Raw genomic sequence first — 12338 nt, 5'->3', positions numbered from 1 at the left:
GCGCGCGAGAATGACTGAACTATACTAATTAATCTAATTTATGGTCTGAATCTTGTACAGATTTTAATTTGCTTTTTATAGATAATAATGTGACAACATACCTAAATCTTTTGACAAAATATTTAATCGAGTCATCATCATCATCATCATCTCAGCCTATATATGCCCCACTGCTGGGCACAGACCTCCTCTCAGAACAAGAGGGCTTGGGCCATAGTTCCCACGCGGACCATTGAATTGCTTCGCAGGTTTGTGCAGGTTTCCTCACGATGTTTTCCTTCACCGCAAAGCTCGTGGTAAACTTCAAATGTAATTCCGCACATGAATTTCGAAAAACTCAGAGGTGCGAGCCGGAGTTTGAACCCACGACCCTCTGCTTGAGAGGCGATAGGTCAAACCACTAGGCCACCACGGCTTCTTCTAATCGAGTAAATTACACTTAATGTTAAATTGCCAATTAATTGCATGCCACTTTGGTGAAATAATGAACTATTGACTGTTAAATTATAGTATTTTATGCAACTGTATCGTAATAGGGGTCCTTAAAACACGAGTGTGTGTTTATGCAGCCGAGTTTCATAATAGGGTCACATGAGTGTTTTAAGGCCTAATTACGTACAGTTGCATACAATATTTTTTCTATATCCATATATTAAATCCTCTATCATGTGTTCCGCGAACCATTGAGAATGACCTGCATTAACACTTACTAGGTAGGTATGTCTGCCCCACGAGCTGCGCCCGCGACGACTTGCTGCTCGTAATGACCATTACGATACAGCCGTGTTCATAATAGAATCCAATGTCGTAATGCTGGTCATTACCTATGGTTTTTGAACGCATAATTGAGGATTTACTATATGGGTGTAGATAAAGACCTTTTGTAACGTTATTTCAAGCAATAAAAGCTTTATCATTATGATTATAGCGTACCGTTTTCCCTTGTAGTTGTCGTAACGCAGGCGGTCGAGAGCCTGCAGCGCCAGGGCTCCTGAGAACGGCAGCGAGGCCGCCGCGTCCGCCGCCAGCCCGCGCGGCCGCTTGCTCACGCGCGTGCTGCACGACACGGGAATGAGAAACCGCTGCCACTCGGAAATGCGCACCGATTAATTATTCGAGTGTTTCATCAAGCTCATTTTCGAGGGCACATTTTTAATGGGCAGTTCGATTTTTTAGACGGTCTGTACTACTAGGTACTCGTAACCTGAAATACCATGATCGTCCCCAACATCATATACACTCCGTGAGCTCTTACGCAAACCTTCGCATTTTGGAAGCATGCTTCGGGTATTGACGATGGCATGCGATCGTGATATGCGGTTCTGTTCTGTTATCAACTTGCAAAACTTTTCAAAGTTACAGTAAAAAGTTATGTAAAGAATAACCATCAGTACAAAATAAACCCACCCGGCCCACTCGCTGAGGCAGCCCACACCTCATGGCCCAGCTCACTGATTGTACCTGCGTATGGTGAGCAGCTCAGCCGCGGCCCCGCCGGCCCACTCGCTGAGGCAGCCCACACCTCATGGCCCAGCTCACTGATTGTACCTGCGTATGGTGAGCAGCTCAGCCGCGGCCCCGCCGGCCACTCGCTGAGGCAGCCCACACCTCATGGCCCAGCTCACTGATTGTACCTGCGTATGGTGAGCAGCTCAGCCGCGGCCCCGCCGGCCACTCGCTGAGGCAGCCCACACCTCATGGCCCAGCTCACTGATTGTACCTGCGTATGGTGAGCAGCTCAGCCGCGGCCCCGCCGGCCCACTCGCTGAGGCAGCCCACACCTCATGGCCCAGCTCACTGATTGTACCTGCGTATGGTGAGCAGCTCAGCCGCGGCCCCGCCGGCCCACTCGCTGAGGCAGCCCCACACCTCATGGCCCAGCTCACTGATTGTACCTGCGTATGGTGAGCAGCTCAGCCGCGGCCCGCCGGCCCACTCGCTGAGGCAGCCCACACCTCATGGCCCAGCTCACTGATTGTACCTGCGTATGGTGAGCAGCTCAGCCGCGGCCCCGCCGGCCCACTCGCTGAGGCAGCCCCACACCTCATGGCCCAGCTCACTGATTGTACCTGCGTATGGTGAGCAGCTCAGCCGCGGCCCCGCCGGCCCACTCGCTGAGGCAGCCCACACCTCATGGCCCAGCTCACTGATTGTACCTGCGTATGGTGAGCAGCTCAGCCGCGGCCCCGCCGGCCCACTCGCTGAGGCAGCCCCACACCTCATGGCCCAGCTCACTGATTGTACCTGCGTATGGTGAGCAGCTCAGCCGCGGCCCCGCCGGCCCACTCGCTGAGGCAGCCCCACACCTCATGGCCCAGCTCACTGATTGTACCTGCGTATGGTGAGCAGCTCAGCCGCGGCCCGCCGGCCCACTCGCTGAGGCAGCCCACACCTCATGGCCCAGCTCACTGATTGTACCTGCGTATGGTGAGCAGCTCAGCCGCGGCCCCGCCGGCCCACTCGCTGAGGCAGCCCACACCTCATGGCCCAGCTCACTGATTGTACCTGCGTATGGTGAGCAGCTCAGCCGCGCCCCGCCGGCCCACTCGCTGAGGCAGCCCCACACCTCATGGCCCAGCTCACTGATTGTACCTGCGTATGGTGAGCAGCTCAGCCGCGGCCCCGCCGGCCCACTCGCTGAGGCAGCCCCACACCTCATGGCCCAGCTCACTGATTGTACCTGCGTATGGTGAGCAGCTCAGCCGCGGCCCCGCCGGCCCACTCGCTGAGGCAGCCCACACCTCATGGCCCAGCTCACTGATTGTACCTGCGTATGGTGAGCAGCTCAGCCGCGGCCCCGCCGGCCCACTCGCTGAGGCAGCCCCACACCTCATGGCCCAGCTCACTGATTGTACCTGCGTATGGTGAGCAGCTCAGCCGCGGCCCCGCCGGCCCACTCGCTGAGGCAGCCCCACACCTCATCGCCCAGCTCCAGCTCACTCACTCCGCACCCCACGTCCAATATCACACCTGGTGCACACAAAGAAAGAAAGATCAAAATCAAAACTTTTTTACGAAACTAGTAACAAGCCTATTGCAGTATGAACTATAAACTACCTCCCGTTAACCTCAAATCTAACACCAACATATGTTATTCAATATTATACAGATGTCAATAGTGAATAAACGTTTCAGAATAGGATGGGATAGATATATACCTACTCACGTGTAGCTAAACTCCTGATCTAAAGAATAGGCATATTTCAGGCCTGCACCGGTAAAAAGAATTTCTTTCTTGAAAGACGACAGAGCAAAAACACACAAACAAAACACAAACATCGCGCCTGTATGCCCAAATGGGGTAGGCAGAGCACACGAAATATTTCATTATTCCAAAAAAATATTTAATTAGGCTAAGGCTAATTATGGCAAATACGCGTTACGAGGCAATTAATGTCTGTCATTTGAGACAGTTTTGTCTTTCGGAAACTTTTGTCCTCCCTTTTTCCGAACAAAACGGGACTACGCAACGCTGGCATGCTCGATATTTTTATGGTACATTTTTAAAGTATTAAATATGATTTAAATGTCAATTTTGTTTTCACGTCCGTAATAACAAACCAACCCCTATACTTCAGGCAGGACCTTTGTCTACAGTGGCGCCAACTGATGAGCATGACAACGGTAGCCCTCATTATACTCGTAGAGCACCCCGCTTCATGACAGATTTGATTAGACTTGATGTATTTGTGTGGGTCGGGCACGTACCAGCGAAGGCCCGTCCCAGCTGCGGCTGCGCGGCGGCTGCGAGCCCCCTGAGGGCGGCCGCGCGCCGCGCAGAGTGGCGCGGTCCCAAGGACACACGCTGAACGCTTGGACGCGTACCAGGACCTCGCCCGCGCCCGCCGCTGGAATCGATACCATAAATAAATAAATAATAATAAATAAATAAATTTATTTCGACCAACTCGGATCATACACATAGAAATTAAGAACATAAAAATTAAGAACAATAAGACTACATTACATCTATACTATACTAAGTGGGCAACACATGGAGCTGGTTCCAGTGGCACATAAATGGACCGTCATTCCGCTCCGCCAATCGTCTGGATAATATCCAGAGGCAATTTACACGAGAGGTTCCTAAAGTTTTTTCTTGTAGACCACTTTCATAGGTTCTATATTTCCACTACATTCGCAAAACTCCTAAAACCCCAATATTTTGACGCCAACGTGGATCCCCGTCTCATCTTCCGTGGACCATTTTAGGTATCACTGATTTACACCAATTGACCTAGTCTCAAAGTAATCAAAGCTTGTGTTTTTAATGCAACATCAATAAGAACTAAGATATAATTTAAAGGAATTTCCTTTAGAATTTATGAAAATCTCGGTATTTTGATACAACTGTCGGATATACGGATTACAGGTACAGATGTAGTCCAAAATGATTTTACTTCGACCTTTATCGGAAAAGTTCTTATTTATCACAGAACAATAAAAAGAGTAGAAGTGATAAGGGGGCCTTGCCGCGTTGTCATAAGTATGCGGAGAATCGCAGCCTGCCTCAGTTCGCGCTCTGGTCGGGCTGTGCTGCAGCGCAGCTTAATGTGTACTGACCGGCAGGACGGCATCGACAGCATGACGCCTGGTCGGGCTGGGCCAGCAGCGCGCTTAATGTAAGTACTGCGGCAGCAACGGCTCGACCAGCATGACGCCCTGGTCGGGCTGGGCCAGCAGCGAGCGCGACGGCAGCGACGTGACGCATGCCCCTGGTCGGCTGGGCCGCAGCGCGCGCGCGTGCGGCCGGCGGCGCGCGCGCCGCCCACGCAGCCCCACACAGCCCGCGCCGCCCCAGCGCCACACCGCACAGGAAGATCACCACACTGCGACGCCACACTGCACACACCACAATCACTTCATCATAATGACACATCTCGCGAAACCCTTTCAACCGTCTCCCCCCGTAATAAGCTCCAGGGAGTTGGGGACGTGCAGCGGGTTTTTAACCAATGAGAGCCTGGAATTTTCTGGTCTGGACTCTCCTTCCCAGTCTGTCCATAAATGGATTTTCCCGACTGAAACACCGCCATCCTAAGCACACATAAATTTTGAAAACTTAACACGCTACCAGGGTAACATGATAGCAAAGCATGTCGATCCTTGAACAAGGCCATCAGCTCTTCATCGGCAACTGACAGGAGCTTCTATGGGCGTGTACACGAAAAACAGGGTCGGTATTTCCAACCCGGTAGTATCCGGCCGGGAAAGAGTGCCACCCATCGGACAATGACAGACGGACGGGTGACAACAGGCTAGTATTACCAGGGTAACATAACAGCAACGCACCTCGATCCTTGAGCAAGGCCACCAGCTCTTCATAGAGCAGTACCGCGACAGCGGGGGCGTGCCTTCGCGTATCCGCTGCGCCGCGTCCCGCGTCCACGCCACGATGCGCTCGCGGCCCTCTTCTATAAGCTCGTGGTGCCAGATCTCGTTGAACGCTTCCCGTATCTACACAATCATTTTTTATAAATAATAATCATATAATAATATAATAACCGGCATTATCCCAAAACCCTTAACACAGCACTAAAAAAACTAGGAACTCCACGAGAACACCTACGAGTACATAACCTTACAGAAATCAATAGTTTAAGACACTTGCTAGATAGTGCGTCGATTCCTGCATTCACTTTCTACCTCTGCAAAACAACCAAGAAAACAATCCACAACACACAAGCCACATTACACACAACTAAAATCAGTCAACACATAACTGTAAACATACTTCAAATAATGATGCATAATTGACACTAGTGCTAACCTCTGATATCATGCTGCCATGTCAATTCAATTGGTACACATCAACTAGGACTGCAACAACGAGTAGGATGAAATATTAACTGAACTGAATGTATGAGTCAAAATGATTCAGCCAAATTCACAATCATAACTGTAACCATTTAACACACTGGTAGGATACTGGCATTGCCCGTATCAAGTACCAAAAAATGGACATCACAATAGGAGTGTTGATGAATGTGGACATGGAGTCAATGAGGCGGCATACACAACAGGTGCAAGCAAAAAAAAATAGAAAAAAAAGTACCCAAAAATAACCGACTAAATGTCGAGAAACTCTTTGAGTAAAAAAACAATAATAATAATAATTTTATTTATTACCCTAAGGTTCAATGATTTTTAATTTAATTAATTTCGGAGTCATGTCCACATAATTATTGTGAACAATAACGCTAATCCGTTCGATCGATCCCTGGCTATAAAACGAGAATAGATTCCATTTATAAATTGGAAAGGTAAAGAAAAACATGGTCAGGAAAACCTGCACAACCTGAGAAGCAATTCAATGGTGTGTGTGAAGTTCCCGATCCGCACTGGGCCCGCGTGGGCACTACTGCCAACCCCTCTCATTCTGAGAGGAGGCTGTGCCCAGCAGGTGGGCGTATGTAGGCTGCCATGATGGTGATAATGATGATGTTCTTCGTGTCGCAAATAAAGAAAATGATGCAATTTTTATAAATAGCTGATTACCACTGAGGGACAATCAATCACCTTGTTAAGGGCTTCGACGGTGTGGTTGACGACATCTTCGACGCGTGACCGGCTGCTGCCTGCTGCTGTCCTGGCAGCTTCCTGCGATTGACAATGACTGTCCATTGAGAATTAGGGTTATGAGTCAATGTAAGTTATTTTAAAATTTATGACGGTGGAAGCATTCTACACTTCCACTGAACGTAGATATAGTTTAGATATAAGTAGTTAGTGTTTAGTATTGTAACTAAGGGACCCTATACATCCCTGTATTATTATTATTATTATTTTTTGTATTTTTTTTCTTTAATTGTATAATATAGTTTTTAAGTATTTTATTTGTGATTATATTATTATGAAAAAATGACTTTCTGCCAAGTTTCTTGCGGCGCATTCTTCTTGGCAATGATGGTCTTTCCGAAAGCGCTGGTAGTTTAAAAAATGACGTGTAAAAGTGCCCATTGCGGCCTATTTACTGAATAAATCATTTGAATTTTGTATACTCATGCAAAGGATAAAACGCTGGGTGAGTGCAAGAGTGGCACGAGTCAAAATATAAAACAATTAATAATGGACTTATTGTCTTGTAACTGTTGATTAGAAGTTGTTTTAATATTTATACTTGTGCCACTGTTGCACTCACCTGCGAAAAAGTGTTGCACAATGGAGTACAATTCCTCTTGAGGCAAAAATCTGTGTCTCAAAAGAAGCACTTTTGAGTTATTTATACTCAAAGTCAAAGTCAAAGTCAAAATATCTTTATTCAATTTAGGCTATAACAAGCACTTATGAATGTCAAAAAAAAATCTACCACTGGTTCGGAAAAACCTCTGTTGAGAAGAATCCGGCAAGAAACTCAACGAGGTATATTTTTTAAACAGATTTACAATATTATTAAATGATATGTATACATCACAAGTATTTAACACAACTTTATTTTTAACACAGTATACAGTACACAGTATACTATTGTAAAGCTTAAAACATTCTGCATCAGATGGTATAAATAACTTGAAAATTGTTTAATGTACGACAAGTTGAAAAAATACTCAAAACTTAACTACTACTGTTTGTAAAATAATGTAGTTTCATTTTTATGGCTGTTATTTTGTTTAATTTCTTTTATGTACAATTAATGTAAAATTTTGCCTAAATTAGTTATTTATGTGGCTGGTGCATAATCAGAGGCATTAAAGTATGAGTGTGGTTTTATGAAACGAGCCGAAGGCGAGTTTCATAATAAGATCACACAAGTGTTTTAATGCCTAATTATGTATAGCCGCATACATAACTTTATCTACATGCATATCATACGTTTTCTATAATATGTTCAGATATGGCCTGTATTTTGACTTTGACTTTGACTTTGACTTTCGACTTTGACTTTGAATAATAATTATTATCTACTTGCATGTCATAAGTTTTCTACAATATGTACAGATATGCATTGTTAAAAAAAGTATTACTTTAATGTAAACATTAAGATGCACCCGCAGATACCAGGTTTCTTAATAAAGGCCATTTGATAGTCGTTTCTGAACATATAATAGGGAAGTTATGATATGCATGTAAATAAAATTTTATTTGAAGCCATGTAGTTGTTAAAGTATAATTGAATGAAACTTATAAACTTTTTAATTTTATAATTATTAGTACTTATAGGTTATTATTAGTACTTATTCACGATGACGCGTGCTGTGGTTCTTATTACAATGTCTAATTCTGACAAAATCACGCGTCTTCATGAATGGCATTAGGTATACAGAGTAAATCTTGTCTACAATAGTATTTTATGCAACTGTATCATAATAAGATTGAGACACAAGTGCGAGTTTATGCATGAGTATCTCAATGGCATTACTTTTTCTATGAGCTCAAACATAAACAAATTATTAAATAATGAATATCTTGGATGTTCAATATGTATTTAAGACACATCATAATTAATAAATTCATCAAAATTAATAAACACATAATAAATTACCAGAAAATATCAAAAAATCAAAATTAATAAAATAGTAATGAATTAATATCCTACATAACGGACAATAAATGTTTTTTTTCGATTTTAAAGGTAGCAAATTACTGTTCATTGCATTGCCGCCTGTTTTATTTCTGGCAGTCAAGTCACACATTCTCACAGATAAAAAGTTGTTTAAATAATGATTCAACTTTCAAGAATTTTGAAACATTTTTTTCACTAATTAACCTAAGAATGAACCAGGCTCTTCGTCGTCAGGGTCAGAACTTTAGGTCATACAGCCAAATTAAATATCCGTTTGTTATGTAAGTATTCATTATTTAATATTTTTTTATGTAAACATATTTTAATAAATCTATAAAGTCGATTTAACAATAATTAAGTAAATTAAATAGAATGGCTGTCAGCCATTATAATATAATAAATTGGTGCTTTTTTTTTAAATTTTAATTCCTGCTATTTTCAGTGCGAAAAAGAACATTGTGAAACATTTCATAATGAAATTTCAACATTGCAATCACACAATGCACCTCATTGGATTACCGATAGCAATATCATTAGTAGCACAATGGACTATGCAAGTAGAAAAATAATCTTTTAGAATCTGAAGTTCAGATACAAAACAAACAATGACTTGAAATTATTGTAATCATAATCATGCTCAGATTTATTGCAAATAAGAATCTAATTAGGCATTACATAAGTCCAGGGTCATCTAACTGCAAAAACTATGGCAATGACGTTTGAGAGTCATTAAACTGGGTCACAAAACCAAAAAAAATAATATAGTATTTTCTTAGACATTTAATAATAATAAAAAAGAGGTGCATAGTATTGGAAGTACCAGGAAAGCAGAAATCAGTAAGAGATACGTACGTGCAAAGCCCCGATCTTTTCGCCGGCCCGCATCTTCAGTTCGTCCATATTCCCGGCACCACGAGACGACACAGGGTCAGTCTAAACCATATGAACATTGAATGCGCATCGAAACCCTAACCTTTGGACTAAAATCGCCCTAAATAACTACATCCCTAAAATAGATCGTCATTGACAAAACAAACACTGTTCTTGCTATATTTTTAAACAAAAGTTAACGACATTATTTAACATTTAGTGTTTTTTACTATTTTAATCATAATTTTGATAATTTATCGTGTTAAAAACGTATTTTTTTACCTTAAATAAACATAACCCTCACTGTGCTTTCCGTGTTTTTGACAGCTGATCACTGACATATGACATATGACAGTCAAGCATGTGACGTTTGCTTAGTCTGTTTAAGCATGTTTTAAAGACGCTTTAATGCAAGAGCTTCTTTATTTAGCAAGGTCGTGGGCCAACGCATGCTTCGTTATCCTAACAGTTACCCACTTGTTCCACGCCAAAGATGAAGGTTTCAATTACCATGTTCAAGACTGTTGGATTCTGTGGTTGGATTAGTCAGTGGCACCAACAGTGCCTTCTTCTCCATAGATTTGCCTCAGCTTAAACGTAATGTTTAGTAAACGAATGAAATGATTGTACCTAATCTTAATACAATGTTAACAATGCTATTTAGAAATGCATTCAGCACAGAACTTTGCTCTTAAAATGTTCCAAACAAACAAGAAATCTCCATTTTCTCGTAGATTATATTATATTATCTACTTAATGCTCGTCGCAAAAAAGTTAAAAGTATTGTAGACCTCGGGCTATTATAGGAATATTATAGCAATAAAAATTATATTACCTATAGCAAAGTTCTATGTTTAACCTATTTTAACGACAAAAGAAGTGAAATCTAAATGGGTGCGAAGTGCCAGGGTGCCAAGTTCAATGGTCACTCCTGAACTTTATTTATAACAAAATAAAATATTTAAAACAACTTAAAATATCATTTCTTCTTATAACTTAGGATAATATATTGAAGCCTGACTTGGCTAGTTCTCATATAGCTAGTACGTATCGTACGCTAGTTCGTATCGTACCGTCCCTCTCGCTTAATAGTTATAGTAATTTGGAAGCCGTGGTGTGGTGGCCTAGTGGTTTGACCTATGTCCTCTCAAGCAGAGGATCGTGGGTTCAAACCCCGGCTCGCAACCTCTGAGTTTTTCGAAATTCATGTGTGGAATTACATTTGAAATTTACCACGAGCTTTACGGCGAAGGAAAACATCGTGAGGAAAACTACACAAACGTGCGAAGCAATTCTACGGTGTTTGTGAAGTTCCCAATCCGCACTGGGCGCGCGTGGGAACTACGGCCCAAGCACTCTCATTCTGAGAGGAGGGCTCTGTCCAACAGCGGGACTTATAGGCATGGGATGATGATGATGAATTTGGTGTGATTCACGTTATCAAAATCATCTTGATGCGAATATGGAGCATGATTATGATAGTACCTATAGTTAACATTGATCGAGCGAGCTGAGCGCGAAGCGGGACGACGCCTCTGACGCCTCTCCGCTTTAGGTTTAGCAAAAATGTTATCGTTTGTCTGTCTGATTATTCTCTTCTACAATGGGGAATGGATGAAAATTTTAGAAACGCTTGAAACTTTTTATATCAATAGGAATAACCTTTCTAAATTAACGTCCTAACGTCCTAGCTAACGTCCCGTGCGTGCTGGAGCCACCAGGTCTTAGTCGGTCAGATGGTAAAAGGCCTGATGGGATGACCTTGGTGCCATGGCAAAAGGGAAAGTGCCTTCTCTGGGACGCTACCTGCGTCAGCACTTTTGCAGCCTCGCACCTGGGTCGAACCACGAGGACCGCGGGAGCTGCTGCGGAATCAGCGGTCCTTAGGAAGCGCGAGAAATATTCAGCCCTCTCCAATTACATATTTGTTGCGCTTGCGTTGGAGACGACCGGTTGTTGGTGCTCGGAGGCTAAGTTGTTTTTTTAAAGAGGTAGGACGGCCGGCTGCGGGACCGGGGATTAGACTCTCGCTCCGAGTCGTTCTTGATGCAAAGGCTATCTATCGCCGTTCAACGCGGGAACGCGGCAAGCGTGTTGGCACCTTTGCGCCAGGAACGATTCGAGGCGGTCTTTTTTTATAATATAAAAAATATTATTTAAGTTAGCAAGTAGATTTATTATTTAGTAGTATTTAGCTCTTAGGTATATGATTGTATTTTCTATAAGTTTATATTCTTAAGGCGCGCTTATAGAAGAATTTTCGGTATTTGAGGGGGTGAAGCAGACGACGCGGCGGAGGCGAATGCGGGGCGTCCAGCGCAACGCACCGCGCGTCTGTCACGCAGCCGTTGACGGCCTTATTCTGTTCGTATCCGTATTCTGGTTAATGCGAGTTCCGGATTTTTCGTTAAAATTATTAGAGATGTGCCGATCATGACTTTGGCCGACTAGCCGACTAGCCGATTAGTCGGTTGTAAAGAAGCCGACTAATCGGCCGACTAGTCGGCCAAGCCGATCACAGCTTTGGGGATTTCCGTGACGCATTGTTAACCAGCTGATTTGGGCGTCTCGGAACCTGTTTATTTTGTTTTATTCGTATTATTTTATTTCTAGATTTTTGCTTTTGTATCTATCAAAGCGGTGTTTTTGTGAAAAAAAATATTTTGTGTAAATAATGCCTATTATTATTGTTCATTAAAGTGAGAGCTAAAAAAAATAATTAAAATTAAATCATGTCAAAAAGAACGGCATCCGAAAAGGCTATAGAATCGTAGACAACATACATGCGTTGCGGCAGGTTATACAGAAGACTGAAGAGTATAACCTCCCCTTTGCCTTGCATTTGTAAACTACGAGAAAGCCTTCGATTCGATAGAGACTTGGGCTGTGCTGCAGGCTCTCCAGCGGTGCCAAGTTGACTACCAGTATATCGAAGTGTTGAAGTGTCTGTACGAAAACGCCACTA

General features: G+C 43.3%; 1 pseudogene; it reads right to left on the bottom strand.

Moving 5' to 3' along the window:
- Positions 1-2561: 2561 nt before the first annotated feature.
- Positions 2562-9694, bottom strand: LOC141441957 (uncharacterized; annotated as a pseudogene).
- Positions 9695-12338: the final 2644 nt, after the last annotated feature.

Source organism: Choristoneura fumiferana, chromosome 24, assembly GCF_025370935.1.
Source record: "Choristoneura fumiferana chromosome 24, NRCan_CFum_1, whole genome shotgun sequence".
NCBI lineage: Eukaryota > Metazoa > Arthropoda > Insecta > Lepidoptera > Tortricidae > Choristoneura > Choristoneura fumiferana.
The sequence above is the reverse complement of the archived record's forward strand: the minus strand, read 5'-3'. Positions and strand labels throughout refer to the sequence as shown.